Source organism: Maylandia zebra, linkage group LG2, assembly GCF_041146795.1.
Source record: "Maylandia zebra isolate NMK-2024a linkage group LG2, Mzebra_GT3a, whole genome shotgun sequence".
Lineage (NCBI taxonomy): Eukaryota > Metazoa > Chordata > Actinopteri > Cichliformes > Cichlidae > Maylandia > Maylandia zebra.
The window spans coordinates 16,643,614-16,661,005 of NC_135168.1; positions in this window are offsets into that span (position 1 = coordinate 16,643,614).

A 17,392-nucleotide genomic window follows, 5' to 3' on the forward strand; every position below is an offset into this window, starting at 1 on the left:
TTTTTCAACTCTGGAGTAGTCTTGGTTTTACATTTTATGTCTTAAGATCAAATTTGTAATAACAGCAATAATAATAATTATAAGTCACAACCATTTGCCTAAAGCTGGTTCTCCATTTATGCAAGTAGTGTAAAAAATGTGCCTTTATATAGCACTCAGATGTTCTTCAGTGAGATTTCAATAATACGCCATCATGCACACATATTGTAGCATACCACTGAATATGAAGCTACTGTGCAACTTGGATTTCATGGACTTACCCCAAAACAATCCCACTTTGCATTTTTCACAAATTTAAATTCAAGCCTCTGAGTCTGGATGCTCAATTGACCTCACTGCATTCCACACCTGTCAATGAAAATGTTTTGTTCAGTAGGAAAGAAAATACAAATGAGTCCAAAAATTTATATAATGCAACAACAGTGTTCTGGGCTATTGGAGAACATGGAGAATTTTCATTTATTTCACAACTTGAAATTGCAATTTCTGTGTTCACATCTGCAAAAATGAACTGCACCAAGGGGGAAAATGACACAGAGTTGAATTTAAACGGACCAAACACTGCAGGTGTGAAAACACCCTAATAGACAAAGCAAGGGTAAGGCAAGGCAAGTTTATTTATATAGCACAATTCAACAACAAGGTGATTCAAAGTGCTTTATAGAGACATTAAAAAACAAAAACAATAAAGCATGATTTAAAATTGATAAAAAAAACAGTAGATAAAATCAGAACAGTAGATAAAATCAGTAGTTAAAATATAAGTTTTGAAATTTAAGCTTAAAAGTGTGGATTTGGTACTTTATAACAAATGCAGCTGAGAACAGGTGAGTCTTCAACCTGGATTTAAATAAACTGAGTCTTTCAGCTGATCTGAGGCTTTATGTGAGTTTGTTCCAGATATAAGGAGCATAAAAGCTGAATGCAGCTTCCCCGTGTCTGGTTCTGACTCTGGGAACTGATTAAAAAAATGGATCCAGATGACCTGAGGGATCTGGAAGGTTCATACTGGGTCAGGATGTCACTGATGTAATTTGGTCCTAAACCATTCAGAGCTTTATAGACCAGCACCAGAACTTTAAAGTCTATCCTCTGACGGACAGGCAGCCAGTGTAAAGACCACTTTTTTGGTCTTAGTGAGGACTCGAGCAGCAGAGTTCTGAATGAGCTGTAGTTGTCTGACTGATTTTTTTTTTAGGTAGACCTGTAAAGATGCTGTTACAGTAATCAAGCCTACTAAAGATGAATGCATGGACTAGTTTTTCCACGTCTTGTTGAGACATCAGATCTTTTATCCTTGAAATATTCTTGAGGTGATAGTAAGCTGATATTATTATTTTCTTAATGTGCTTTTCTAAGTTTAGGTCTGCATCCATCACTACACCCAAATGGGTATGCTTTAGGCTGGATCTGCATCACAATTAAGAAGTTGGTACTGTGTGAATGTCCAATTTCCCTTGATTAGAGTCTGATTGAGGCTTTGTGTGTAACATCTGATTTTAAAATGCTAAAGCCCCAGCCACACAAGCCTAGAGACTTGGTAAAACCCGACAACCCAACATCCTTGTAACAGATAACTGGAATTCCAGTTTTCTTTTCGCCCAGTTTTGGGGTACACACACACATGCACTACCAACCTCACACTACAAGTTCGGACACATGTTTTCATTTAATGTTTTTTCTTTATTTCATAATCATTTCATTCATGACTATTTACGTTATAGGTTCTCACTGTAGCACCTCCTCCTCCATGTTTCACAGTGGGAACCATGCATGTAGAGACCATCAATTCACCTTTTCTGTGTCGCACAAAGACACGGCAGGTGGAACCAAAGAGCTCAAATTTGGACTCATCAGACCAAAGCACAGATTTCCACTGGTCTAATGTCCACTCTTTGTATTTCTTGGCCCCAAACAAATCTGTTGTTGTTTTTCCTTGGTAGAAGTTTCTTAGCAGCTGTTTGAGGCCTGGTTTTTGCAGTCTCCTCTGAACAGTTGATGTAGAGATGTGTCTGCTACTGGAACTTTGTCTGGCATTTATCTGGGTCTAATCTGAGGGGCTGTCAACGTGTGATTTCTGAGGCTGGTGACTCGAAGCAATCCTTAGCAGCAGAAGTGACTCTTGGTCTACCTATCCTGGAGTGGTTCTCATGTGAGCCAGTTTTGTCATAGCCCTTGATGGTTTTTGTGACTGCACTTTGGGCCACATTCAAAGTTTTAGCAATTTTCTGGACTCACTGACCTTCTTAAAGTAATGCTGGGCTGTTGTTTCTCTTTACTTAGGCACACACATATAGATATATCAGCTATGTATATTTGAGTGTGTGTGTAAATGCATACAGTTGTTATATTGAAGATAAGGGTAAATGCAATTTTATTTTATAAAACAAATTCAATGTTCTTAACAAAGAAAGTAAAAACAGAAAAACCTGTGTAGGTTTTACAGTGCCGTAAGGCAGTAAAAACAGCAAATAAAACTAAAGAAAAATCCCAACCTACTAAACTGACCTCTGCTGCAGTACTACTCTCATTTGTGAAATGCACAATTGATTTGTAACAAATTTAACTCAAAGGTTCTCTAAACTCCAGTGGCATCAAGAACACCTAACAGTAACATTTGCATGCTCCACTCTAAACAGCCCATTGTAACGTGTGCTGAATAAGTACTGAGTAGTGAATAAGTGCCAACTGCATTGCATCACTCTCAAAATCTAAAAAAATTCCTTGAAATGAAACAAGATGATGGAAGTAGTCAACGTTTTTGCGTTGTCAATGAGCAGACCAGCTGTGATAACAGACTGCTCATTCCCGGTCATCATCGACCCATTTAACAGTCCCTCATTAGATTCATTAAAGATATTCTAATGACTGAATTTTGCACTGCAGCCTTTAACCAATTCAATGTTTCTGAGGGACCCAGGGCCCACTTTTTTGGATTTATGTTACTTGTTATATGTACTTTTGATGTATTGTGTGGCTGTCCCTGGTTTCCCTGCTTACAGGTATGTGTATGGGTCTGTGTATGGGTGTGTCTGGTAGGACAAGCCTCGTTGGAGGAGCTACTTAGGAGTGTGGTGCAACTCTCTCCGACGCTGGATCGTTTCGTGAGACTTCCGTTAGTTTCCCAGTTAGAAGTCAGTGAATTAGAGTTTGGTTACTGAGTGGTGTATTTACGGCTGCTTCTGTTACTTTCCCAGGAGAATTGCGGGACGAGAGTGCAGCAAAGACGGACCACACTAACACTAAGGAGTGGAGACACAGAGCACTGACACTGGATGAGGACACGGAACGGGAGTCTGGGACACTAGGGGATTTATTGTTGCTTACTTCACCACCTTGTAAATAAACACTGTTTGCATTGAAGAGTCCGGCGTTTGGGTCCTGTTTCCCCACCTCCCCACGGTCTGTCGACGCAGGCCGTGACAGTTTCTGCTGTAGTCTTTCACACATACCAGCCTACCATGCCTAAATTCTCACTGCAGCAGAAATCCCCTGTGCATAATACTGCCTTATTAATATACCATTTACCTGCAATCATTCTCTCTCTGAAATGGTATTGTCACAGCAGGAGTCCTATTTATTTCTGTTCATTTTCTACAGTTAGGAGCAACGCTGACACATAAAGCTGCTGTTAAAAGCTAATCACCCTCCGAATGTGGTTGAGAAGCATGAGTTTAATGTGATTGCTGGAGTAAGATTAAACTGTTAAGACCGAGCCAATTGCTGGGAGATTAGCTAATGTTGGTAAAAGCTGACCCCATGAAGTTAATCTGCAACCTAAACTAATTTTTACGTACATCATCTCGTTACAGTATATTCATCCTCAAAATGGTATTGTTACAACTGAGAAATTTCAATATTGATCAAACTGAAGAGAAAACAGGCTAGTCCAAAAGTAGCGAAACAATCAAAACGGATCACAATTATTAAAATGATTAAAATCCTCTTTGTATTTAAGAGCCTTTCGACAGTTAATCCCCTTCCTCAGAAATCATTTAGTATGTTATCCTGCTGCTACAGTTGCAAACCACCAGATGATGGGTACGTTGTAGTCATAAAGTGATGGACATATTAGCAGCAGTACTCAGGCAGGTTGTAGCATTTAAACAATGCTGAATTGCTGCTAAAGTCTGTCAAAAAATATTTCCAACACAATTATTCCACCAGCAGCTGCCTGAGCCATTGATACCAGCCAGCATGGATCCATGCTGTCATGTTGTTTACAAAAAAATTTGACAATGCCATCAGAATGTCACAGCAGAAATCAAGAATCATCAGACCAGGCAGATTTATCCAAGTGGTGGTGAGTGTACACTCATGAAAAAAGTTCTTGCAGAACTCTATGCAGTCCTGTAAAAAAACAAAGTACACTCTTACTGCTTCCACAGGGAATACAAGGGTAACTATGTAATGCAAACAAGATTCATTTGATTGATTGATTTATTATAAGCAAACATGGCTGTTTGATGCTTTGAAGCATTCAGGTCTGTTAACACAATGGCAGAATCGTTGCAAGAGTGGATGTCTCACCAAATTTGTCCCAAGACCAGACCCTCCATTCATTAGAGAAATTACAAAAAACAAACAAACCCAAGAGGCACAGTTGAGAATCCACAAACCACAGTTAGCACATTAAATTCTTAGTTAAATTCTTAGCTCATGATAGTATAATTATAAAAGACAAATATGACATATTTGGAATGGGTGTCAAGAGAAACCCACTGTCCGCACAACTTAGGCCTGCAAATTTGCATCCAAAGAAACCACAAGACTTCTGGAAGAATGTCCCCTGGACAGACAAGACCCAAGAGGAGATGTGTGGTCATAATGGAGACCAACACGTTTGGTGAATACTAAACAGCATATCAGCACAAACGCCTCATACCAACAGTCAAGCATGGTGGTGGGCTTGTTTTGCAGCCATGGGACCTTGCAGTCATGAAGTCAATCATGAACTCCTCTTTATACAAAATGTGAGGGCATCTGTCTGAATGGGCAATGCAACAGGACAATGATCTTGAACACAGCAGCAAATCTGTAACAGAATGGCTGAAAAAGTAGCTCAGTAATGTAGTGGTTTACACATTTCTTTTTAGTAACTGTGTAAAAAATTTTTTTAATTTGTATGCCTCACATAACCACAGACAATACTTAGGCTAAGGGAAGTTAAATTGGAACTATACAGCTTAAGATGTGCTTGGTTAGTTTTTTTTTTTCCCCTATCAGACTCGTCCTATTCATTGCAAGCAATGAGGATTTGTGAGAGACCTTTGTTTGCAGAAATATTTTTTTTTACACCTTTGTTTCTTTGTGTTTATTATTTATCAGCTTTGTTTCTGTACTTCTATTTTTCCTTCGAACACTGTATACTTTCATTCACTTGTTTTACAAAGCTGCACAAAGATTAAAATGACACCATGCCACAGGGGCTTGAAGTCAATAAAGAATATATAAAATATACAGTGGATGATATAAATGGATTTTCAAAACATTTTCTTTTGAACTGTAGAAATATATTTTTTTAGTCTACATCAATAGAGGTTTTGATTCAAGTAGGAATGACATTTTAAGACCTCAGTTGACAAGGTTTCAGTACAGGATTGGGGTGATGTAATAGTATCATTTTATAGTGGAGCTGTCTGTGTTTGCTTCATCCATAATAATTCACTAAAACAAATCTGTCTAAAATAAAGTCAGGAATGAATTTGGCCGTTTTGTGTGTGTGTGTGTGTATAAAATCATTAGGTTCCTTTAGCAAAAAAATCTAATAAATCAGTGGAAAAAAAATAAACATTGTGCCAAAGTTTGTATGCATGGGTCCGTTTCAAAAGTGTTTGAATCTGTTGTTTGAGCTGTTCTTTTCTACTCAGTCTGAGGATCACAAACCTACAGTTAATATCTTTAATATATATAGTTTGTCTTCAAATATTATTTGCATAGCATGATAAATGGTGATACAAATATTTGCTCCCACTTCGCTCCATACTTAGGAAGCACAGCATTTCATTTCACTGTTATGTAAATTATAGTCAGATTTATGTCCCTCTTACAAAGAATGTTGCATTCTCTGTTAGACTGTTGCTTAAGTGTCTTAATGCTATAAAGGCCTTTCATCACCTGGTTAAAGTGGACACTTTACAGTCAGATGGGTGATGAAGCTTTTTGCAATTTAGGCAGCTGACAAAATTAAAGGCAGTTCTTTTTAGGCAGCACTTTGAGACAGTAATCCATGTCTTTCTCACCATTTGATCACCGTTATGCACTTCATATGGGGGTTGGTGATTCCTCCATTGCTAATTTCCAGATGGTACAAAATCTTGCTGTGCATCTTTAATTGGCTCATGTAAACATGAGCAAATTTTCCCCATTTTAACCAAGAAGAGGCTGCTAGGAAAGCTGCAACCACCAAATACCTGCAGAGAGTCAGGCAAGCCTTGAGGAGTCAGCTGAATGGAAATAACAAGATCTAGCAATACCCATGCCCTGCCAAACATCAGATAACCTGCTGTGATAATAAGCTGGTCAAAGGAGATGGAAGCCACTGACATCAAGGCAAGAAAGCTCCTTACCATGCACGGAGGGTTTCACCCCTAATCCAGCATCCTGAGACTGTATGGTAAGTGGAAGGAAGGAGACCGATGACACTCGCTAGTCCTCAACCTCCTTCCTAGTCTGAACACAAGATCAATAGAGGTTGGAGTCTACCACACAAGGCAAGACGACATGTGATGGCTGTGCAAAGATACCCCTAAGACAATACAGCACATAACGGCAGGTTCCAAGATGCTAGTAAGCAGGGTATACAGGAACACCATAACCAGGTGGCTAGCATAGTATGCAGGCCAAGTATGGCCTAGAAGTTCTGAGGTCCAGTGTTGGGAAGGTTACTTTTAAAATGTATTCCACTACAGATTACAGAATACATGCCCCAAAATGTATTCTGTAACGTATTCTGTTATGTTACTCAATGAGAGTAACGTATTCTGAATACTTTGGATTACTTAATATATTATCATGCTGTTTACAACTACGTTAATGTACTATTGCTGTGATATTTATTACTATTACTGAAGGTCCGCGGCTCCGAACCGTAGTAAAGGGACCTCTGGCTAATATGTCGGTTCCGTGTCGGGCTCGTAGCTGAAAACTAGCTTTACTTTGTTGTGTGGGTCAACTTTGCTAGTGAGAGACAGAGAGAGGCGTTGAAAGGCTGCTCCAACGGAACTTATTGTTTTCGGAGGAAAACACGAACACGGTGTACAGTCGAGTCTTAATAGCATACTTACAACTGGCCTGGTCAGGCACTCTTCTTGGCTGCAGTGGTTATTATTATATTTACATGCTTCCAGCTCCCGTTTTTGCTCGATGACAGCTCGTACTTTTCCTTTTTCTCCCTCCTCTTGCTCACAGACACATAACGGGTATGGCAGTCCATTTTCCCTGCAGCACGGACTACACTGTCCATGAGGCTACGTTCTTTAGGGCTATGTCTGTAGCATTCTGCCTATTAGCTTAGCGCAACAACAACAACAACAAAAAGGTGCTCTCTCACCCAGGAAACACGCAGAGAGAGAGCGTCACCCTGTAACCATGGCAACCGTAGTGCTGCCGCCTGGAACAACAGAACGTAGCTGTCAAACAAAACCCAAACAGTCCTGATCCGCCACGATATGAAACAGGAAAGTACCGCCATGTAATCCATTTATTTCAACAAAGTAACTGTATTCTAAATACCACCTTTTTAAACGGTAACTGTAACGGAATACAGTTACTCATATTTTGTATTTTAAATACGTAACGGCGGTACATGTATTCCGTTACTCCCCAACACTGCTGAGGTCAAAATAGAATACGCCCCCAGGATGTCTGAGCATTTAATTCAACTCAACACCAACTCACAACAGTTACCTCAAGGTGCTTTATTTTGTAATGTAAAGATCCGACAAAGAAACAGAGACAACTCCAACAGTCATTCGACCCCCTTTGAAGAAATCTTACTTTTAACAGGAAGAAACCTCCAGCAGAACCAGGATAAGGGAAGGGGCGACCATATGCTGCAACTGTTCCTTCTTCCTGATGTTGTGATCACTTGCTATCACTCAAACTTCTCGTGGAACATGAGAAGTTCAAGAAATGGCAAGGGCTGAGAGAGGAGCTTGAGAAGATGTCGAAAGTGAAGGGAACAGTGGTAATCGGAGCACTCCAAACTGAGTGAGTGGCTCCAGCTGAATCCAGGAATGACATCCAAGATCTGTGTCCATAGGAGCGCAATCCTAGGAACAGCAAACACACTGTGCGGGACCCTCAAGCTCTCAGACCTCTAATAGAGGACCCAAGCTTGAAGGATAAAGACCATCTACTCCAACCAACTGGGGTTAAGGGGAAGGAGACTGTACAAAAGAGACACTGTGGAAGTGAGCCAGAGATTAATAACTGAGACAATTATTATCTTGTTATTGGTAATGCAAATAGCTGTTGGTAAACAGTCAGAACATTGTCAGTTAAAAACACTAACCTGTTCCCATACTGATAAACATGTACTGCACAGTTTGTGCACACTATAGTTTAGACCTCTGATATCATACAACTCTGTTACTGTGCAGACACTTGTACCATCCATCCATCCATTCGCTTCCGCTTATCCTTTTCAGGGTCGCGGGGGGCGCTGGAGCCTATCCCAGCTGTCATAGGGCGAGAGGCAGGGTACACCCTGGACAGGTCGCCAGTCTGTCGCAGGGCTAACACATAGGGACAGACAACCATTCACACTCACATTCACTCGCACATTCACACCTAGTGGCGATTTGGATTATCCAATTAACCTATCCCCACAAGTTGCATGTCTTTGGACGGTGGGAGGAAGCCGGAGTACCCGGAGGGAACCCACGCAAACACGGGGAGAACATGCAAACTCCACACAGAAAGATCCCGGCCTGATGGTGGAATTGAACTCAGGACCTTCTTGCTGTGCGGCATTAGTGCTAACCACCGTGCCACCGTGCTGCCCCACAACATATTTTAATGCATTAAACACAACCACTGCAGCTGTATTTATTTGCCATGAATGTCACATGCACCAAGCTGATTGCTTGCTGGCATAAAAGCGTGCTATCACAAAAAACATGTGTTACTCCACAGCTGAAAATTGCCCCCTGCAGATGAACTACTTATCTTGTTTGAATACAGCACCCAGCTGTTTTGCCTGGGAAAGAAAAATAAAACCCTTTTCTCATTATTAAACTGTACCTTTGTGGTCTATTGTAATGATTTACATTCCCAGTATGAACGATATTGGTTTGGTGCTTGGTGCCACAGGTACTGATATATCGACTACTATGTTGTTGGTTTTGGGGGTTTTAATTGAATTTGTTGGCAATTAGAAAAACATGCAATTGATGCTGGTGTGGATCCTTATGCAAGGTGCAAGTAGTTTTAGTAATCAGTGCAAATCCAAATTCATAATCCTCCTCCATCAAAATGCAAAAATGTTTGCTTTGAATGAAATGTTATCTTTGTCTTACCTGTTTCCTTGTTGCTGTGTGTGGAGCCTGAGCCTACAGTGAAAGTCCACCTCAGAGGCAGTGTGACCACAAATGAACCAAACGAGTCTTAATTTTTAAAACTGAGATGTTTGCAAACAGCAGACACGTCTCCTGTCCTCTTGTTATTTTGGAGCTCTTTTCTTCACCCTCCATCTGTATTTAATGTTCCTTGAAGTGGTGAGAGAGTACTTCCCAGCTCAGAGACTGTTTTTATACCTGGCTAGATGGCATTATGGAGCAGTGTAATTTTATGTGTGCAGTTATTAGAGTTAGAAATAGGTTGTGTTTCACAAAGGATGGTGTTTACCCTGCCAAGGAGAGTTAGTTCTGGAATATTGATGGTTGTCTCATATTATTATATATGATCAGGATAATGAGTGGAAATGGTGAAAGGACAATGCAGGCCCTCTCCTAATGCTCACTTCTACCTTGTATATGCCAGTAACATCATGTATCATACATAATAATATGTGCTTTTTGATAAGCCACGAGTGTGGCAATGCTTTAAAAATTAATGCAGGAAATGAGGACATGTATAATGCACGCTAGCATCTATAATAAATGTACCTTTTTTTAATCAGGTCTTTAGCCTTCCCATACAACAAACATTATTAGACCTTAATTACTGCCTTAAATTAGAATGGCATCAACAATCCCATGGTCTTCATTGTATTTACTTGGGTCTAATTTAATTTTCATGCAGGTACCTCAGACTTTTTGGGAAGCAGTATGATGATTGAATCAGTTATTCTGGAGAAAAGTTAAAATGAAATGTAAAATAAATGATCTCATGTATATCCAAGTGCAATGCATTGGGCGTCTGTCAAATTTGGCACATTTATATAATTTTCCAATCATCTGGGTGCTGATGCCTACTTTGTCCATTCCCTCTAAATTTCCACTCGGCGTTGTTTAATAGAGCAGGAGTAGGGAGGAAGCTGTACATATGCAAACCTGATTTATTTATTCATTTATGTATTTTTGCCTTTTTTCAGGACATAAAGGAAGTATTTCATATATTATCTTTCTACGCATAGTTCACATTTGTGCCCACAGTGGATTTTCCAGTATTAAATTATTGTGAGAATCTTGCCTGCAACTGCTGAAAGGCATTTTGTTCAGTGAAGGTCAGCACAACAAGGACAAAATGAGTAATTTGGTGGATAAGTTAAGCAAAGTCCAAATTTAACGATCTAATTGCAAGTGTGGAAAATATAATACCTCCAGATTGTGGCTGTTTTGGGGTTGATTATGTTATGGCTGAAATCATAAAAATTTCAATAACAATATTTTTTCCTTGGATTTTGAAAACTTAGTACTTTGATGCTTGAGCACTGAAAGTTTAAATTACATCAGTCACAAAAACACACATTAGTAGATATAAGAAATGCTGAAGGGTCACAACAGAAAAAGATGTCAGGGTGTTAATTTGTTTCAGTTTTGGCATGGTAACACTGTGATCATATCCACCCCATCACCCACTCACATGCTCTCATTTACTGTTTTTGAAAACTGAAATGAACTCAAGCTGGTGCATAGCTGCCTATAAAAACGCCATGCAGCACTTCATGCGGCACATCTTTCAGAATAATCTTCTCTTCACTTCACAGAATTAAAGCCTTGGTGTCTCATTTTCAAGCAACGCAGTGAGTGAAGACTGTGACATCCATCACGCTAGCCAGTAGAGATTTAAGCCTATTTTGCAACGGCGTACTCTGAGAGCTGTTTCCGGCCAAGTAGCAACTAGACCTCAGACGGGACTGGAGTCTGAATAATTAAAAGCGGACTCAAATGGTGTGCTGCATTTCAGATTAATGGGGTCAGTCAGTATTATAACCAATATGAACCTTTTCCACTCAACAGCTCTGCATGTCCTTAGAAAACTTAGTGCTTGAATTGCACTGTGATCTATTGAGAGCACTCTTGTTAGATAAATGCACATGCTAGGTGAGTGAAATTTATGCTATAAATGTTGGCCAAAAAATGATCCTGAGTATGGGGTTTGCTTTACATTTCTTTTTCTTTTTTTTCTTTTTCTTTTTTACTTTTTTAACTCATTGAAACTCTTGTAGCTGAGCTGGAAACTTCCTTGACAGGTCCAGCTAATTAGCAAGTAAGAATATAATGGCAAAGAAAATGTTCCCATACTTTTGACAGTTTCCCACCAAATAACGAGAAGTTATTAAAAATAGTCTTGATTAGAACAGCAGTTATTGACCATTTGCAAAATTCAGCTAAACTGGAATGTAGAAGGCAGATCAGGGTTTATATCTATAACCTATTAATGGGTCAGTGGAGTTCCTTAATTAAAAAGACATCTAGACACCCCAGGAAAATATTTTTACTGACTTCCAGTGAATGTCACATAACATGCTACAAAGAAATCCGTAAATATATTAGCATTGTATTTATTTCTAATTGAATGTAGCAGATTATTGTTCTTAAATGTATTCAGCATATTTGTGATTAAACTTAAATATTAAAAGAAATTCCAGGAAGAAGTAGTCCAGATGTCTTTCACAGCACTCAAGACTACCCTGACCTATATGCTGAGAGCCTACACATTTTCCTCAGTAGGATAGGGATTTGTGCTGATACACGGATATGCAATGTAATGTCAACTTACTTACTAATTACTTGTATGGCAGAGAGACTTGGACATTATCCAGCAGGCAGGAAAAAAGACTTTACCTTGTACTGGTGTTGCCTTTGTCGAATCCTGGACATCACCTTAGAGTACAAAGCAAACACCAATGTTCCGTCCCACGCTGGCCTAAGCAGGATATAAAATGTGCTCCGGCACTGCAGTATGCGGCGGCTCTGTCACATTTACGGATCACAGTCGTAAGCAGTTAGATTGCCAGTAGATTGTAAATTTATCTGTGTAACACCCAAATTTCTCATTCGTGGGATATTAAAGGTTTATTCTATTCGATTCTATAACGAGTGCATTTACTGAATACAGAAATATGGCTTATGTCACTAGCAGCTATTTCTAATTCTGAATAAATTCACCAACCTTTAAACTGGTCCTTTGTGAAGCAGCAGCAACTATACTGTGTGCTGTTGTGACAAGACATGTGCTGCTAGGGCGTGTAATTACAGAAATAAGAAAAGAGTCTCATATGCTACACCATATACAGAAACTACAGATATAAGTAAAGATATGTATGCATATATTACCTTTAAAAAAAAGAAAGGGAAAAAAAAAAGCAGTGTATGGGGAATATCAGAAGAATATTATCATATAGTCAACTACAGCTGGCCAAAATCATTGCTGCCCTGTGTCACAGACTATACAAACAACAGATATTGAGATTTCATGAATTCAAGAGGCTGCCAGCTGCTCAGCCCTCCTCTTAGGTAATAAGATTCTGGACCTACCGCCCCACTGTCCAAACAGCCAACTGCTGAAAGTATGTGGGTATGTGTGGGGAGTGTGCGTGTGATGAAAGGTTTCGGGTGCTTGCCATCAAAAAGAGACAATCCAGCTGCAGTTGAGGTTATTTTTGTTGTCGCCTCTGGTCAGTGGAAGCTGTATCTCATTCCACTGTCTAACAGAAGAAATCACAGCCTGGAGACTTTCCAAGGCTCCAGGACACCCACTTAACATGAACCAAATCCTCACAGGATATGCCCGCTGTTCTCTCTGCTCACTGATAGTGTGCAAAAGGTTAAGAAGTGTCCAAAAGGGTTTTCATGCAAATCAGACCACCCCTGCTGTAACCCACTAGCTATGAATTAAGATATTTCCCCCACTTTTCTAATATATATAGATAGAGAGAGCAGAAATATCCAGAAATTATGCACATACACAAAACTATTGCACTGCTTGTCCAGTTTTTTGTTTAGTTTTACTCTCCTGCTCTGCATAGTACATCACTTTTGTTTGGGATGATTGGCAGTCTTTCTGATTCGTGTCGTTATGAATATGAAGCTTCTCCAAACAGTAGATCAACTGAAGGGCCAAATGCATCACTCAGATCCAGTGACAGATTTTAGTTGGATTTTTTTTTTTAAGGACATAACTTTTAGATGCTGTTCATCTGCTGTAGGATTCTAGGCCTGCCACTTCTCTTCATCTTTTTAAACGCGCTGTAGACCATGCCATGCTAGGTTTTTGGTTGTCTCTGATACATTCCTGTGTATCTGAGAGAGAAATGGTGAACAAATGCCGCTTGACTCTGAATGAATTAGATATAATTAGGATGGGCTCGGTCCGGTTGTAATTGCTGCAGGTCTCTGGTTTGTGTGTAAATTTGCCTTGTAGCTGGATGCATCCAGGTGGACAAGCTGTCAGTTGTGGTCACTTGAACTGTGAAGTGAAGGGTAAATTGTATTCATTGCAAGTTGTTTCAACCACCACTGCTTGTTAACTGATGGCAGATCATGCTGCTGGTGGTGTCGGTGTTCTTTCTTTAATGTTGTGTTTGGACTGACTACATCTGGTATCTTGGTCTGTCTGCTGTATAATTTTTCCTGGCTGGGTCTCTTAAAAAAAAAAAAAAAAAAAAAAGAAAGAAAGAAAAAAGATGTTACTCCTTTAAAAAAATTAAAAAAAAAATCTATGCATTATTGATTCACACAGTTCTGAATTCTGGACAAGTGAAAACCCGCATTGCTTGCGTAGCTGTCAAGCCCCTACACAAAGGGAGCATTGTTTTGTGTCTGAAATGAAGACTAAAACAGCACATTCAGTTCCTGTTTATTGCTTAATAGTTAGGTTGTTACTTTGTAGAGCAAAATATACTGGAATTCCAATATGTTCTGGAAAGTTTACAAAAACATTTAAAAGAAATAACACGTCTTTACACTGTATTTGTCAAGCCAGCCTCTGTGTTTATCTATGATGTTTAATGAGTTGATGCTTTGGGAAGAGTTTCTATTTTTAGAATCAGTGTTTCATAGTTAAACATGTAATGTTATGACATCAAATGAGATGCAGTACCAGTTAATATAGGCAGTACTTCAGTTTATAATCAGTATTTTTGTTTATTTTTTATGTTCATCTTGCCAATTCTGTAATCAGTAAAGTCCCAATAAAGCTTTAGTAGTTAATATAAATCTTGGACTATCGCTCTAAATGACACTAGACAACATGTTTCTAATTTACCTGAATTTTGAAAACAACAGCTCCTGTCCTTGACTGTTATATCAGTATTTATCTATTTATATAACCAATCCTCTTTCCTCACCTCCCACACATATCAAAAGATTAACAAAAAATGAATACTAGCCCTTACATAATTGAGTGAAACTTTTAACCCGTGGCATCTTTGTGTTTGTTGGGTTTTTTTTTTAATCCCAAAAAAGGTTATCTTGCCGAGATTCCAATTTGTTTCTCTAAAGGTTTCAGAGCTGATTCTCACTGAATATAAACATACAGCCATGTGCATGGTGAATAAATAAACCCATCTACTGCTGTATCCAGTTGTGTCACCATTCTGGCTCAGAGATCTGTTTACGATAATCTTTTGGCAGGGTCTGCGCAATGCTGCCAGCTCCCCAGATGTGCCAGTAATAAGACATGTCAAACTGATGCCAGCCAATCACAGGCCAAACACATAGGGACAGAGTGTCTCCCTCATGAGTGTATTCCTTCCCAAGTGCCAATTGGCAGCTCTTGCTATAGTCATCATTTGACATGCAAAAAGTTGTTTGATTGCACACATTCCTTATTCAGAGCTGCATGCAGTACATTGAGTTTACCTGAATGATTTTACTCATTGTCACTTGTTGGCAATAGCCGTTATAAAAACCCTGAGTGGTGTCTATAAGGGAATCCCTAAAATGGTTAGTGCTTCTTGTAAAAATATACCAAGTCTATAATTTACCTCATCTCAACTTGCAAATAGAGCAGAGAATCCAGAGATACAGTTTGTTTGGTTTATTCATAAACATGAACAACTCCAGCCACCCAGCCATTTTCTTCATTGCTTATACAGCTAAGGCTCATGAGGGCCTGGAAGCTATCCCAGCTGACACTGGGTGAGACAACCTGGACAGGTCACTAGCCCATCACATGGCTAATGCAGCAAGACAAGCAACTACACACTCATGTCCGTACCTCCCAAATTAACCTAACAAGCACATCTTTGACTTTGAGAGGAAGCTGGATTCCCTGACATGCACAGAGAGAACGTCAAAACTGCACACACGAAAGCTCTAGCCGTCCAGGAGGTTCAAATCAGGAACCCTCTTGCCGAGAGGTGACATTGCTAACCACTGCAACAACGTGCCACCGCCTGGGTGAAAATTTCTAATACTGAGTGAAAAAGGTGGGAGACCTTCTGTTTTCCATGCAGCTGAAATGTATGGTAGTTGTAGTTCTAAAACCAGTCACAAGTCCTTGTTACGCAGTGGAGTGAGCTTTGATTATTCACTGCTGATTACTACGAATGCTCGGAACCCCACAAAATGGTATCTGGGGCTGTGATAAGTGATAAATTTGTATTTTGATGATGACAAAGTGATCTAATAACAAACTTTGGTTTCACTGATTTATGTAGATTAACTAAATTTAAAATGATTTTGCCCCTATTCAAAGTAATAAAGACTTCACGGTAATAAAGTGTTAACTTCCAAAATAAAACTCCACCAACTAAAGTTTTAGCTCTTGGTTAATATGTAGTGTGCGTTGTCTGAAATATTAGACATATTGCACATTTTATGGTACTTTGTTTCAGTCATTTAGGAAAAGTCATGATGAATCAATTAAATACATTCTACAATAGGTAATGTTTGGTGTAGTGTCTCATGGCCAGTTTAGCATGAAAATCCCTCAAAGACAGATGTCAAGGAAACTCTCTAGCCTCAGATGCTCCACAACATTCAATGAGATGAATGCCAAATCAACCAGTGAATCATTCGATTTTACTTTGCAGAAATGGAGGTTGCATATGAATTTCCACAGAGAGATTGTTCTTGAAGTACTCCTATGTTTGCAAATGGGTTGAATCCTCCAATTACGCTGTGTATCACAGAATTGCCCAAATAACAAGCCCAGACATTGCTTATGTTTGGCTCTAAGAGGAATGTAAATTCTCTCAAGCAGTTAATTAAGAGAGCCAAGAAATTTACAGGAAATGCTCTTAGCCCTAAATGCCATGACACTTTACTGCAGCAGTTCTGGTGCTCTTAAACTTGCATACAAGGTATTTGAGTATTGAGCTGTGAGTCCCCCATGTTTTGTTTGCACTCAGATGGATTCAAAACACCATGCCATATAGCTAAGTAAAGCTTGAGACGTTACGCCATCTAGTTAGAAAGCATTAATTGAACTGATTTAAGTAGGAGTGAAACTGTCCCATTGCAGAGGTGCATGTGATAGAAAACCAGCAATTTGGACAAATTTCGTAGACAGAATATTGTGTTCTAAAACGGGCCTTCTAAAACTTGTGTTTTATTTTATTCATTTTTTGGAGTTTTACTTCTGTTACACTATTGCAGACTTTCAGCTTTAATTCAAGGGATTTAATAAAAATGTCTGTTTAGGTTATACAGACATTTTTATACATTTTCCCCTATTTTCAGAGGCTCATAAGTAACTGGGCAAACTAACATAATTTAAATCAAAGCATTGTTTTAATAATTGCATAATCATTTGCAGTCGTGACTTTGTGAAGTCTCTAATTTATCTAGCTCACATCATATGGAGTAACATCACAAGTGCTGTGTTTCATCCCCTGAGATGCTCTGCTAGGCCTTTATTACATCTGCCTTCACTTTTTGCTTTCACTAAGTGAAAAGTATGCTTTACTGGGTTTAGATGAGGTGATTGATTTGATTGATTGATTGATTTGATTGATTTTATTGATTAGGATTCAAATTCAAATCTCAGTGAAAACAGT